Source organism: Chlorocebus sabaeus, chromosome 1 (assembly GCF_047675955.1).
Source record: "Chlorocebus sabaeus isolate Y175 chromosome 1, mChlSab1.0.hap1, whole genome shotgun sequence".
In the NCBI taxonomy this organism is placed as follows: Eukaryota; Metazoa; Chordata; class Mammalia; order Primates; family Cercopithecidae; genus Chlorocebus; species Chlorocebus sabaeus.
In genome coordinates, this window is record NC_132904.1 from 57,457,011 (window position 1) to 57,472,543 (window position 15,533).

The window sequence follows — 15,533 nt, forward strand, 5'->3', positions numbered from 1 at the left end:
AAGAGAGAAGAATCAAATCGACGCAATTAAAAATGATAAAGGGGATATCACCACCGACCCCACAGAAATACAAACTACCATCAGAGAATACTATAAACACCTCTACGCAAATAAACTGGAAAATCTAGAAGAAATGGATAATTTCCTGGACACTTACACTCTTCCAAGACTAAACCAGGAAGAAGTTGAATCCCTGAATAGACCAATAGTAGGCTCTGAAATTGAGGCAATAATTAATAGCCTACCAACCAAAAAAAGTCCAGGACCAGATGGATTCACAGCTGAATTCTACCAGAGGTACAAGGAGGAGCTGGTACCATTCCTTCTGAAACTATTCCAATCAATAGAAAAAGAGGGAATCCTCCCTAACTCATTTTATGAGGCCAACATCATCCTGATACCAAAGCCTGGCAGAGACACAACAAAAAAAGAGAATTTTAGACCAATATCCCTGATGAACATCGATGCAAAAATCCTCAATAAAATACTGGCAAACCGGATTCAGCAGCACATCAAAAAGCTTATCCACCATGATCAAGTGGGCTTCATCCCTGGGATGCAAGGCTGGTTCAACATTCGCAAATCAATAAACATAATCCAGCATATAAACAGAACCAAAGACAAGAACCACATCATTATCTCAATAGATGCAGAAAAGGCTTTTGACAAAATTCAACAGCCCTTCATGCTAAAAACGCTCAATAAATTCGGTATTGATGGAACGTACCTCAAAATAATAAGAGCTATCTATGACAAACCCACAGCCAATATCATACTGAATGGGCAAAAACTGGAAAAATTCCCTTTGAAAACTGGCACAAGACAGGGATGCCCTCTCTCACCACTCCTATTCAACATAGTGTTGGAAGTTCTGGCTAGGGCAATCAGGCAAGAGAAAGAAATCAAGGGGATTCAGTTAGGAAAAGAAGAAGTCAAATTGTCCCTGTTTGCAGACGACATGATTGTATATTTAGAAAACCCCATTGTCTCAGCCCAAAATCTCCTTAAGCTGATCAGCAACTTCAGCAAAGTCTCAGGATACAAAATTAATGTGCAAAAATCACAAGCATTCTTATACACCAGTGACAGTCAAACAGAGAGCCAAATCAGGAATGAACTTCCATTCACAATTGCTTCAAAGAGAATAAAATACCTAGGAATCCAACTTACAAGGGATGTAAAGGACCTCTTCAAGGAGAACTACAAACCACTGCTCAGTGAAATAAAAGAGGACACAAACAAATGGAAGAACATACCATGCTCATGGATAGGAAGAATCAATATCGTGAAAATGGCCATACTGCCCAAGGTAATTTATAGATTCAATGCCATCCCCATCAAGCTACCAATGAGCTTCTTCACAGAATTGGAAAAAACTGCTTTAAAGTTCATATGGAACCAAAAAAGAGCCCGCATCTCCAAGACAATCCTAAGTCAAAAGAACAAAGCTGGAGGCATCACGCTACCTGACTTCAAACTATACTACAAGGCTACAGTAACCAAAACAGCATGGTACTGGTACCAAAACAGAGATATAGACCAATGGAACAGAACAGAGTCCTCAGAAATAATACCACACATCTACAGCCATCTGATCTTTGACAAACCTGAGAGAAACAAGAAATGGGGAAAGGATTCCCTATTTAATAAATGGTGCTGGGAAAACTGGCTAGCCATAAGTAGAAAGCTGAAACTGGATCCTTTCCTTACTCCTTATACGAAAATTAATTCAAGATGGATTAGAGACTTAAATGTTAGACCTAATACCATAAAAATCCTAGAGGAAAACCTAGGTAGTACCATTCAGGACATAGGCATGGGCAAAGCTTTCATGTCTAAAACACCAAAAGCAACGGCAGCAAAAGCCAAAATTGACAAATGGGATCTCATCAAACTAAAGAGCTTCTGCACAGCAAAAGAAACTACCATCAGAGTGAACAGGCAACCTACAGAATGGGAGAAAATTTTTGCAATCTACTCATCTGACAAAGGGCTAATATCCAGAACCTACAAAGAACTCAAACAAATTTACAAGAAAAAAACAAACAACCCCATCCAAAAGTGGGCAAAGGATATGAACAGACATTTCTCAAAAGAAGACATTCATACAGCCAACAGACACATGAAAAAATGCTCATCATCACTGGCCATCAGAGAAATGCAAATCAAAACCACAATGAGATACCATCTCACACCAGTTAGAATGGCGATCATTCAAAAGTCAGGAAACAACAGGTGCTGGAGAGGATGTGGAGAAATAGGAACACTTTTACACTGTTGGTGGGATTGTAAACTAGTTCAACCATTATGGAAAACAGTATGGCGATTCCTCAAGGATCTAGAACTAGATGTACCATATGACCCAGCCATCCCATTACTGGGTATATACCCAAAGGATTATAAATTATGCTGCTATAAGGACACATGCACACGTATGTTTATTGCAGCACTATTCACAATAGCAAAGACTTGGAATCAACCCAAATGTCCATCAGTGACAGATTGGATTAAGAAAATGTGGCACATATACACCATGGAATACTATGCAGCCATAAAAAAGGATGAGTTTGTGTCCTTTGTAGGGACATGGATGCAGCTGGAAACCATCATTCTTAGCAAACTATCACAAGAACAGAAAACCAAACACTGCATGTTCTCACTCGTAGGTGGGAACTGAACAATGAGATCACTTGGACTCTGGAAGGGGAACATCACACACCGGGGCCTATCATGGGGAGGGGGGAGGGGGGAGGGATTGCATTGGGAGTTATACCTGATGTAAATGACGAGTTGATGGGTGCAGCACACCAACATGGCACAAGTATACATATGTAGCAAACCTGCACGTTGTGCACATGTACCCTACAACTTGAAGTTTAATAATAATAAAAAAAAAAAAAAAAGAAAGTCTCTATTCTTTTCATCTCTGGGTTCTGCCCACCACTTTCTGTAGCTCGCTATAGGCTCTGTCGTGCATTTACATCCAAGGGAAGAACAGAAGTTTGACAGAGAAGGTTGGAAAGGACTTTTCAGGGTTTGAGGATCATCTTGTTTCTTCTTAGTCTGTAAAGAGTGTTTTTTTTTTCCCGAATATAAAAATTGTATTATAATCCGCATGAAATTCAAGAGGCCCTTCCACAAGTTAAGGAGGAAATCATCTCCTTTCCACCTTCCCCCATACCACAGAGACAGTAAAAGATAACCTAAACCCTCCAGACTCCGTGGCAACTGTCCACGGAGACCTCGGCAAGGACCATCATACCTCCCAAGTGCAGACCACTTGGGGTAAGGGAGTGGGCACTGAATGAAGAAGGGCTGGCCTCAAATACCAAATTAATTGTTACAAATTTCAGAGTTAGTATCTGTCAGTCTGTATGAAAATCGGAGCTAGAGTCCTTAGGAGTCTGGTTTTATTGAAGGTAAAGAATAAGAATGGTTTTAATAAGTGTGCCAACTTATGGCTACATGTCTTTATTGACTTCTTGAGCCAATGTGCTATGAAAATTAGAAGACATGGCTCTGCCTTTCAAGAATGTACAATTACTAGAACACACACACACTCAGAAAATAGTGTAAAAGAATCCAGTTGTGAGGTCACAAGAGTGAGAGATGCTGAGTGGGCATGAAAGAGTGTTCTTTCTTAAGTACTGTAATGTTCCCTCAGATATATTCATTTTCTTATTGTCTACTCTTGTCTTTTCAAATCTTTGGATTATATAAAAGAGAAAGATGTGAGAGTGGAGTTATAGGGAGCAATCTGTGGAATTTCATGACTAAATTCTGCTTCAGGTTAGAATAAAAAGAATAGATATATTGAAGAAGGAGTTTAAATTAGACATTAAGAATAGTTTTCTGACTGAGAAGTTTTGGGCAAGAGGATGTTTAAGCAAGTGCATATTTTTCTAGTGTATTTGGGAATCATTTAAAAATCTTCAATTAATTGTGTTAAGGAGTCAGGAGAGAGCCCCCTAGAAGGCCCCATAAAACCAGGGGCTGCCAACATTTTTTACATTGTTTACATTGATTGTCAAAAATGACAGTCATATGTAAATACTTGTGATATCTCCAATTATTGTCAGATATACATTTAGTTACCTTCTATCTCCACACACAATTTTCTGTGTCATCAACTTAATCTGTCCAGACTACTATAATGAAATACCATAGACTGGGTGGCTTAAACAACAGTTTATTTCTCAGTTCTGGAGGCTGGGAAGACCAAGATGAAGGCGCTGGAAGATTTGGTGAGGACCTTTGTCCTGGCTTTCAGATGGCAGACTTCTGACTATATTCTCACATGGTGGAGAGAGAGGGGGTTCTAGTCTCTTCTGCTTCCTATGATTTGACATAAATGAGAAGTTCCCCAAAATACCACCTTTTCCCCCATTCCCTCCTCCTCCTTCTTCTTCCTTCTCCTCTTCTTCTCCTTCCTCCTCCTCCTCTTCTTCCCCCTTCCTCCTCCTCCTTATTCTCCTTCCCTTCCTCCTCCGTCTCCTTCACCTCCTTCTTCTTCTTTCTCCTTCTTCGCTGTGGAGCCTCACTATGCTGCCCAGGCTTGAATGCAGTGGTTCCTCCTAAGTGCTGTTATAGCACACTGTAGCCTTGGACTCCTGGGCTCAAGCAATCCTCCCACCTCAACCTCCAGGAGTAGCCAGGACAACAGGCATCTGCTACTGCACCTAGCTATTCACTTCTTCTTACCCTTTTTGCTCACTTTTGGCCTCGGTCTACTCAGAGCACAGTCTAGTCTTCTCAGTTCTGAACATTCTCCCTCAACTCCCTGTGCTTTACTGGAAATGCCTTGTGGTCTGAAATATCTCAGTGATTGACCGTGGTGCATTCTCTGCCTGAAGTGAAGAACCTGGTCCTGTCTTCCCACAGCCCCCAGGATGGGACAGCTGCCTGCCCCACATGCACTTGGTGGAATGGCCTCACTCTGCTCTTTAAAATAAAAACCATGTGTGCCGGGGTCCCTAGAATGCTCACACCTCTCATTGTGATCATTCTGGTTTGGCTTTTGAAGTCACTTGGGAAGTTTCCCATGAACTTATTCTCCCTGGAGGCTAAGTATCTGGTCCTAACTGGCACTAGCCAAATGCAGGGTATGCCAGGTGTGGCTGGGTAGACTCAGGTGGCCTACTCTGAGTCTCTGTTTCTTCAGCACCTGGTAACCATATCTCTGCCAAGAGCTTCTGAAATCTTGTTTACACCCACACATCTTGTGGAGTCCCTGGGAGTGGATAGTGGGAAGGTTACAGGGAAGGGGACTGATTACTGAGAGCTGCTGATGGGGGTGGGATGTGGATTAGTGAATCTGGAGGTATGGAAGGTGTGGTTGCAGCTGGAGAAGGCATGCTGGCAAGGATATGATGTCATGTTGCTTGATGGTCACCTGCACAGTGCTTCTTCCCTGCAGGTGAAGGGAAGTACACCCTAGGGCCAGGGTTGGCTGGCATGGGTGGGAAGGCTGAGTCTTATTTGGGCTATGTGTCTCCCCAGGATCTTGGTCTCTGCTGCACAGGTTCCCAAGTTAGGTCTCTGGGGTTCTATAAACATTTTTTTTTTTTTTTTTTTTTTTTTTTTTCTGGTGGGAATGGAACACCAGGACATAAAGCTGAGGAGTTACCTGCTGTTCCCAGAGAGTTCCTCCTTGGGTGAATTTTGTTCAGTGTCCTAGATCCAATATTGGGTCAATGTTTGTGCAAACTATTGGTTTCAGAGCCTTTAGTTACTAAAGGCCAGAGGCTTTTCAGATAGTCATCTGACTATGGCCAATGTACTAGTCCTTTTCCTTTTTAGACGTGAATGAGAACATATTCCATCTAGAAAAAGTACTGCCCACAAACCCTCTCCCTTCTCGCCTCCTCACCCAATAAGTCTGATTTATATTCTTGCTAAATGGATAATGGAATGGGTAGTTTGATTTTCAAAGACATACGCTGATATACAAGCATGATGGTTCTTGCAGTCAATAGAGCATCAGGCCCTGGAAATCCACATCTCAGTCCGGTGCACACACAGGCCTGGTGGGTGGACAGCACTGGCTTGTGTGAGCCATGCAGTGTGGAGAAGGAAGGTTCTTGCTTTTGATGCTCCAGAACCTCTGTCTTGATGTTCTCAGAAGCACAGAGTGGCATGAACTGGGGACAGATGTATGAGTTTCCTAGGATGAAGATTTCTATCACTGCCCTAGGTGAGGGATCACAGACTGGTTCTTAAAGAAGGAGGCTAGGGCAGGAGGGGCCCAGCATCCTCCCTGTGGGTCCCAGTTTCCTGCCCCAGATGTGAACCAACCACACAGATTGCCTTTCTGTCTTTTCTTCATCTAATACCTGCTTCTCTGTGCACAAACTCCCCATCCAGAAGGCTCACCTTTCTGCTGCCCTCCTCTCACCCATCTGGCTTACTTGTAAGACTGTGATGAACTCTTTAGGGTATATTGAAAGAACTTATTTTGGTATTTAACTCAAAATGGAATTCCTGTGTTTAGAGGGCCAGTTGTGGTTTTATAATCCATGCTAGACATCACTGGTCATTACAAGGGCTTTCAGGACAATCTCAAAGTCAAATTCCTTTCCATTTATTAAAAATGAAAGCCCATTGAATAGGAAACTGAGAAACAATGGAAGGGGTAAAGAGACAGCTGATGTCGGGGGAAATCACCAAAACCTCCCCTTCAGAGTTAGCCTGTGCTTGGATTTCCAGCAGTGTTGTCTAGGATTGCATAGGCCCTACCCCAGGTGTCTGGTTTCCTCAGTGCTGGGCAGAGAAGGAGTTTCCTAGATTCACAGACACACAGACACCAGAGGTGGAAGAGCATAGAACATAGTAGGCCAACTCTTCCTCATGTGAGAAGAAACTGTGATCAGCAGGGGTGGTTTCAGCCTCAGCAGCAGGAGCAGAGCTCTGGGACCCAGCCCCAGCTCATGGCTCTGCCCACCACACTGTGATCCATCTTGGTCTTTCCCAGTGTTCCTCAGGCTGGCAATCAGTTGCAAACACTGCAGGTGAAGGACAACTTTTCAATAGAAATGGAAGCCTTATCAAACATTAATGCTGTAGTCTTGGACACAATCCTTTTTTGACCCACATATGATGAGCCTGGAAAGGTGGGGTCACCTCTACTGATACTTTCCTGGCTACACACTGGGTTATGGAGGTGAGTGTCATTCATCCTCATATTGGATAAAATGATGGAGGAGCTGACATGACTGAGGGTCATAGGTATCAAAGGAGACAGGTGGCTTCTCAGAAGACTAAGCTACTGTGTTAGGTGGGCAGGTACCTTATCTCTGGCATTCCCATGCAGCAATTTCTGTAAGAGCCAGAGAGCTTCTTTCTATAAAGGGATACACAAAGTCAAGTCTCCCAGCTGTGATAGGATCATGGTCCCCTCAGCCACTTTCTTGTGCCTGGGAAGGACATGAAGCCCTGCACCAGCCTCTTTGCAGCTCTTCCTGCACAATAATTGCATTTGTGCTTGTGTGTGTATGTGTGTACAGTGGCCTAGAAATGCTAAGCACCATTATGTAAAAACCAGTGATGGGCTGGGCCAAGGCAGGAAGTTCTAGGCCGGGGTTTCCCATGATCATGTTGTGTCTGAGTCTTTGGGGATTGCTAAAGTCTTCTTAAGCCCAGAAGGGTGGGAGCCAAGTATAGTCACAGGTGCAGTGCTGTTTAGCCCTCAGATATGGCCGTGACCTGGCTGCACCAGGGGCTGAGAAATGTCTGGCAGGATCCCTGACAGCAGGGAGTGTCTAGGAAGGTGAGACCTGGAAATCACAGGATTGATCAATGGCAGAGCAGGTCCCAGCCCCATCTCAGAAAAAGGCTGTCTCCAACCTGCACTGTGCTTGGTGGTAACTGGGTGGAGTTCCCTTTGTACTTTCTAGGAGCCAGCTGGTCTCCATCACTATGTCCAACTACCAGAATAGGGCAAATATTTTAGGATTAGAATCCAAAGAAGTGAGATCATGCACTAGAATAGTTTCAAGTAGTGAGTAAAAGTTTAATCTTCCTTCCCAGTCATTAACCCCTGTAAAATTACAGCTTCAAGATTGAAATCTACCTTTCCCAAACTAGTGATTTTTCCTTGTTCCCTGGAGTCAAAGAAGGTCATAAGTTGAAGGTAGGTAGGGGAATCTTTCCTTATTTATATAAACACCTCTACAAAGACCTTCCCTCTTTATATAAACATCAGAAGACTTGAAGACCATGCTGGGGTCTTTTTTTTCAAAGCCAGAAAAGGCCCACTGAGGGGCAATTGGTCCCACTGAGGCTTCACACATGGAAGTGGTCCTTTAGTGGGGAGAATTGGTACCAGCGGAGAAGGGTACTGCTATAAAGATAACCTAAAAATGTGAAAGCAACTTTGGAACTGGGTAACAGGCAAAGGTTGGAACAATTTGGAGGGCTCAGAAGAAGACAGGAAGATGTGGGAAAGTTTGGAACTTCCTAGAGATTGGTTGAATGGTTTTGACTAAAATGCTGATAGTGATGTGGACAATGAAGTCCAGGCTGAGGTGGTCTCAGGTGGAGATGAGGAACTTATGGGAACTGGAGTCAAGGTCACTCATGCTATGCTTTAGCAAAGAGACTGGCACCATTTTGCCTCTGCCCTAGAGATCTGTGGAACTTTGAACCTGAGAGGGATAATTTAGGATATCTGATTAAAGAAATTTCTAAGCAGTGAAGCATTCAAGAGTTGACCTGTATTTTTCTGAAGGCATACTGTCATACATGTTCACAAAGAGATAATTTGAAATTGGAACTTATGTTTAAAAGGGAAGCAGAGCACAAAGGTTTGGAAAATTTGCAGCCTGATCATGTGGAAGAAAAGAAAAACCAGTGTTCTGGGGAGAGGTTCAAACTGGTTATAGAAATTTGCATAATGAGAAGCAGAGGAAGTTAATAGCCAAGTCAATGGAGAAAATATCTCCAGGGCATGTCAGAGATCCTAGTGACAATCCCTTCCATCATAGGCCAGGAGGCCTAGGAGGAAAAAATGGTTTTGTGGGCTGGGCCCAGGGCCCCTGCTGTTCTGTGCAGCCTTGGAATATGGCACCCTGTGTCCCAGGCACAGCAGCTCCAGCCCTGGCTAAAAAGGGGCCAAGGTACAGCTCGGACCATTGCTTCAGAAGACGCAAGCCCCAAGCCTTGGTGGCTTCCACATGGTGTTGGGACAGCGGGTGTGCAGAAGACAAGAGTTGAGTCTTGGGAATCTCTGCCTGGATTTCAGAGGATGTATAGAAATGCCTGGATGTCCAGGCAGAAGTCTGCGGCAGAGGTGAAGCCCTCATGGAGAACTTCTGCAAGGGCAACGCAGAAGAGAAATGTGGGGTTGGAGCCCCCACACAGAGTCCCACTGGGGCACTGACTAGTGGAGCTGTGAGAGGAGGGCTACCTTCCTCCAGACCTCAGAAAGGCAGATCCACCAACAGCTTGCACCAAATCCCTGGAAAAGCTGCAGGTACTCAATGTCAATCCGTGAAAGCAGCCACAGGGGCTGTATCCTGCAAAGTCATGGAGGCAGAGCTGCCCAAGGCCGTGGGAGCCCATCCCTTGCATCAGCATGCCCTGGATATGAGACATGGAGTCAAAGATTTTGGAGCTTTAAGATTTAATGACTGCCTGGCCAGATTTTGGACTTGCATGGCCTTTGTTTTGGTTAATTCCTCCCATTTGGAATGGAAACTTTTACCCAATACCTGTACCCCACCATATCTTGGAAGTAACTAACTTGCTTTTGATTTTACAGGCTCATAGGCAGAAGGGACTTGCCTTGTCTCAGATGAGACTTTAACTTGAAATTTTGGGTTAATGCTGGAATGAGTTAAGACTTTGGGGAACTGTTGGAAAGGCATGATTGGTTTTGAAATGTGAAAAGGACATGAGATTTGGAAGTGGCCAGGAGTGGAATGATAGGGTTGACTCTGTGTCCCCACCCAAATCTCATCTGGAATTGTAATCCCCGTGTGTCAAGGGAGGGACCTGGTGGGAGGTGATTGGATCATGAGGGCAGTTTCCCCATGCTGTTTTCATGATATTGAGGGAGTTCTCATGAAATCGGATTGTTTGATAAGTGCCTGGCATTTTCCCTGTGTGCCCTCTCTCTCCTGCTGCCATGTGAAGAAGCTGCTTACTTCTCCTTCACCTTCTTCCATGATTTTAAGTTTCCTGAGGCCTCCCCAGTCATATGGAACTGTGAGTCAATTAAACCTCTTTTCTTTATAAATTACCCACTCTCAGGTAGTTCTTTGTAGCAGCATGAAAACAGAATAATACAGAAGGCAACCACCAGTAGCTACTTTTACATGGCTGGGAAAATGGACATAATGCAGCCAGTCTGCCAAATGTCAGTATCTGATCTACAGATATAAGAAGCATTTAAATAACTTACTAAAGTTTGTGGATTTTATGAGACTCTTTAAAGACATAGATATACCCCTTGTATTTCCTTTGAGTCCATTGTTCACATTTTTTGAAATTATATCATTCTTTTTCTGAAAATTTCAAGATTAATGAACTTTAAAACATAGAAAAAAGATAGAGATATTGCATTTGGTTGGCTTTAGGTGACGTTTCTCTCCACTGCCCTGTACATACATACACAGTGGGTGTCCCTGCTCTTATCCTGTTTGGTGACATGGATACATCCTCCTTGACTTTGTTGTTTCTTTTTTCAGGGGAAGGGTGAAGAGGGCAGGAAAGACATCTTTCAGAGTCAGGAGACAACAAAACTGTAGCAGTTGTTGCCAAAATGGGATTATCTTGACCCAGGAGCCCCAGAGGTTTTGTCTAAGCTGCTAAGTGTACTGCTACAGGTAGGACTGTCTCATCTGTCTAGGTGGTCACTGTGAAAGGACTTGCAGGCATTAACAGAACCAGCAAGAACCCAGGGACCCACTGTAGCAAGTCAGGCCTGACCAGCTGCCCTTCATACATAAATGCCACTGCCTCCTCAACATGGATGTCAAGTGTGGAAGACACTGGAAGTCAAAGTTTAAATGGTTTTACTGTTAATTTTATGTAAGCAAATACAATTCCTTCAAAATCAGCAGTGATGTTCAAGATAATGTGAGACTTAACTTTGTAAAAGTAAATATTTTTACTTAACTTTGTAAAAGTAAAACCAATATTTATTTTGGAAAAATATTTACTTTGGTTGAAATACTTTTAACCCCTAGAGTTCTAATTCAGAAAAATATCATATTGCTGCTTTTTTCTTTATTGTGATGGCCAAAACACTTCCTTTCCCCTGGGGGCTTGCTATTGGGCTGCCTGGGTCTTAGTCTCAATAAAACACTTTGTATTCACCCTTTCCATCCAGAAAACAAAACTGGAATACACTGACCATAATATTGGGCCATAATGCAGATTCACTGCTTGTTTAAGAATGCCCATGAGCCTTGTTGGCACCAGCAGGCCCAATGAGCCTCAGCAGAGTTCCAGTCTGAGTTGTGGACACAGGCAGGAAAAGCGCATTTGTTTCTGTTTTCAACATGTACAATTTGTGGCAATGCTTTTCTTTATTGAGCTCTTATCTTGCTTGTAACATCTAGTATGCTGTTAAGGTAAGGATTGTTTGAAAGCTTTGTTTTAGATAGAAACATTTAAATTTAGTTCTAAAACTCTTTGAGGAGAAAATATGTATTTTTAAAATCATTATGTTTTTGAAATGAAGGTAAAACTTTTTTCTGGAAGATCTACTTACCAGTTTATAGAGTTCATAAGCTCATCTCTGGAGCCCTGAATACAAGTGTCTTCAGGTATTTGAAAAAGGATTTCATTAGTCTTTGAGCTTTGAAGTAGGCAAATTTTAAAAATTGCCTTTCTTTGATAAATTTAAATCTAAATCCAAGACCAAGCCTCTGTATGCAGCTGCTGTGCAAAAATAATTTTATCTAAATTGTATGAATGTCTTGAAGATGATGTTCACTTGGTAAGAAAAAACTATCAATATTCCTATGTCAAATAGTAGTTTTGAAATAACTTTAATTCAATGAATAATTATTGGAATAATAGGTATAACAAATTTAGTATTGAGCCAAAAAATTAATTTTTCTACTATATTTAATGTTTAAAATCACAAATTCAGTTTTCAAAAAATAAAGAAAATGGATAAAAGCAATACCATCCATGTACTATAAACTATAATATGCAATATTGATTATCATCTATCCATTTCTTATTGAGAGAGAGAGATATATATATAATACGTTTTAAATTGTCTGGCAATGGTCATCCAACTTTCACAGAGTAATCTATCTTAAGATATAGTTTAGGAAGGCAGAATCAATGACTCAAGAGGACAGAATCTGTGGCCCAGGTCCTTTTGACCTATTCTTTCCTTTTTACCAGGAGGAGGTGTCATGGGACCCACTAGCTGTTGTGAAAGTTTAGCATTAGCCTATGGTGAGCTGGGGGACCCTAATGACAGAGACTTAGCCAAAATTTCTGGACTGCAGGGCTGGCTCCTGATCCTCTGAGGCCTTGTGAGCCATCTTTAACCTTGGTTGTTAATCCTTCCCAGGCCCAGAGCTCCTGGACACAAGTGGGAAGACACCAGGAAGTGAGGTGACAGAGGTGATCATGCAGCTAGTTGAATTTTGCAGCCCATATGCCCAGGGATCCCAGGCAGCAAGTGACAAGTCTCTTGAGTGAAAGAAGGAAGTGGGTTCCTGCCATAGTCCTTGGGAGAAGCTTGATCTGTTCTCTTGGGAGACTGAGCAAAGAGAGCTTTATATCAGGGACACTGGAAGCAGGTCTGTGACACTGCTCAGAGCCTGCCTTCCTTCCTTCCTTCCTTCCTTCCTTCCTTCCTTCCTTCCTTCTTTCCTTCCTTCCTTCCCTCCCTCCCTCCCTCCCTCCTTCCCTCCCTCCCTCCCTCTTTCCCTCCCTCCCTCCCTCCTTCCCTCCATCCCTCTTTTCTCATTTTTTCTTTCTCTATCTCTTTCTCTCTCTCCCTCTCGCTCGCTTGTTCGCTCGCTTGTTCACTGCCTTTTGCTTCCTCCAAAAGAACAGAGCCTATTTTTGCCTCAAATTCATCCTGGGCTTAAGGATGAAGACCAGGGCTCTCTCCTTCTGCAGCTCCTAGATTGCCAACATTCTCTTTTCCCGTTTGTCTTGGAAGTTGTCCTGTAGGTCTTCCTTGGGATACTTTCTTGACTGATGAGACTTTTTTCTTCTGATTATTTTCTTTTCCTCAGTTTTCTATTTCACTTCTTCCATGAAGATCAGCCTATCTTGGAATGCACTCGATAGAAAGTAGAATAGTGGGCCTGGGCACAGTGGCTCACACCTGTAATCCCAACACTTGGGAAGGCCAAGGCGGGTGGATCCTCTGAGGTCAGGAGTTCGAGACCAGCCTGGCCAACATGGCAAAACCCCATCTCTATTAAAAATACAAAAAAATTATCTGGGTGTAGTGGTGGGTGCCTGTAATCCCAGCTATTCGGGAGTCTGAGGCAAGAGAATTGCTTGAACCTGGGAGGTGGAGGTTGCGGTGAGCTGAGATTGTGCCACTGCACTCCAGCCTGGACGACAAGAGTGAAACTCCATCTCAAAAATAAATAAATTAATTAAAAATTAAAAAGAAAGTAGAATAGTGTGTGCTATCCCAGAAAGGCCCCATTCATACATGCCTCTCCTCTTGAAAGCTCATCTGAGACATACCAGCATTTCCTGAATATTGCCAAAGGCTTGACTCTGTCTTAGATGATCCCAAAGCAGCACCTCTATAGCTGGGGAAGTGTCCACAGTGATTGCGAAAGGATATTGAGGGGTATCCTTCCTCTTTGGTCCCAACAGAGGACTGAGAAGGAAGAGTCAGGAGTTCCCATTAGAGAGAATACCTGATTCTCAGAGGAGTCTCACTGGCCACTCAGCCTCTGGGTTGTGCTCTGTGCCAGCAACCAACTCAGGACTCCTGTGTGAGAGAGATACTCTTTGTAAGGATGTGGAAGGGCACAGTAAGCAACAGGTGAGCATTCTCTGGGTTGAGTTTGAGTGGCAATACCAGAGGTTGGGCACTCCTAAGCTAGACACTCTCAATAGTTCAAGGTGGCTATCCGTGAAGTGGGTGGTCAGGGGCAGCTAAGTGACCTGCAGAATTATCAGGAGCCACATACTGGCAGCAGACATTGTTTTTGGCTATATTCACATCCATATTTGTGTCATTTTCTCAGTTCATTAAATTACTTTGCATAAACTTGTTTTGAAAGTTCATAAGCACTGTATCAGTCAGAATCGGTTGTTTTTCTTTAGCTTATACTGTTTAACTGTCCATGTTTAGCCCTTCCCTTCTCCTCTTCCCCTTATTACTAACTGCATTCTCCATGTATGTTGAGCATTCAATGTGCTTTTAAAATGACAGCTATCTTGGAAGCCCTTTAACTCATTAACCTCCTGACTCCCACTCCCATCAAGATGACCCTGATGAGCCACACTTTCTGGTATTCCATTCTTGTGTAATTTCTTTCCCTTTGAATCTGGGCTAATTCAAGATTATGGCTTGCTCTTGACCCATAATATGTGGCAGAAATGACTCTAGGTTCCTTTAGAACTTACTTAACAGAACCTTGTAGCATCTAGCTGGATCACTTGAAATGCTAGTTCTAGAGGGAGCCAGTCACTTTGTCAGAACACTATCTTGAGATGTCCATGCTAAACATGTGGAGAGACTATGTGTAGAGAGATGTCCAGCCATTCTGCAGCTGTTCCAGTTATTTCAATTCCAGAGCCAGATGTGAGAGAAGAAGCCATTATGGACATCCATCCCAGGCAGGCATTCAGATGATGCCAGCCCCAGATGCCATCTGAGAGCAACCATGAGACTCCAAGGGGAAAGCATCAACTAAGCTCAGTCAACACAGATAATCATGAGAGACAATATATTTCTATTTAAGCCACTATGTTTTGGTGCTTTGTTATGCAGCAATAAGTCATTGGAATGCCCCTCCCCCTTGGCCCCTCAAATTGCTGGACAGGATGTCCATGAAAATAGCAAGCCATTTTCCATACCTATCCTTTGTCAGTCTCCCTGACTCAAGTGTAAAATAATTATTTTCTTCTGATCATATGAAATGTAGTTCTACTGACGGCCATGTGAACTAAATCATACCTTTGTTTTCTTTCTTTTTTAGAGAGACAGGGCCTTGCTCTGTCACCCAGGCTGTTGCAATCATGGCTCACTGTAGCCTCAAGCTCCTAGACTCAGGTGATTCTCCTATCTCAGCTTCCTAAGTAGCTGAGACTACAGGTACATAGCTAATTTTTAAAAAATTAGCCAGGGGGGTCTCTTTTAAAATTAGATGGGGGGGTCCCTCCATGTTGCCAGACTGGTCTTGAACTATTGGTATCAAGTGATCCTCCCGCCTTGGCCTCCCAAAGTGCTGAGATTATAGGTGTGAGTCACTGCACCCATCCCTAAATCATACCATTTAAAGTCATGATTGTTGGAGAATTTTGAAAACATCCGCATTGTATAAACCTTTCCCCTCCCCTCCCTGATCCTTGCTCCTGTCATGTACCAG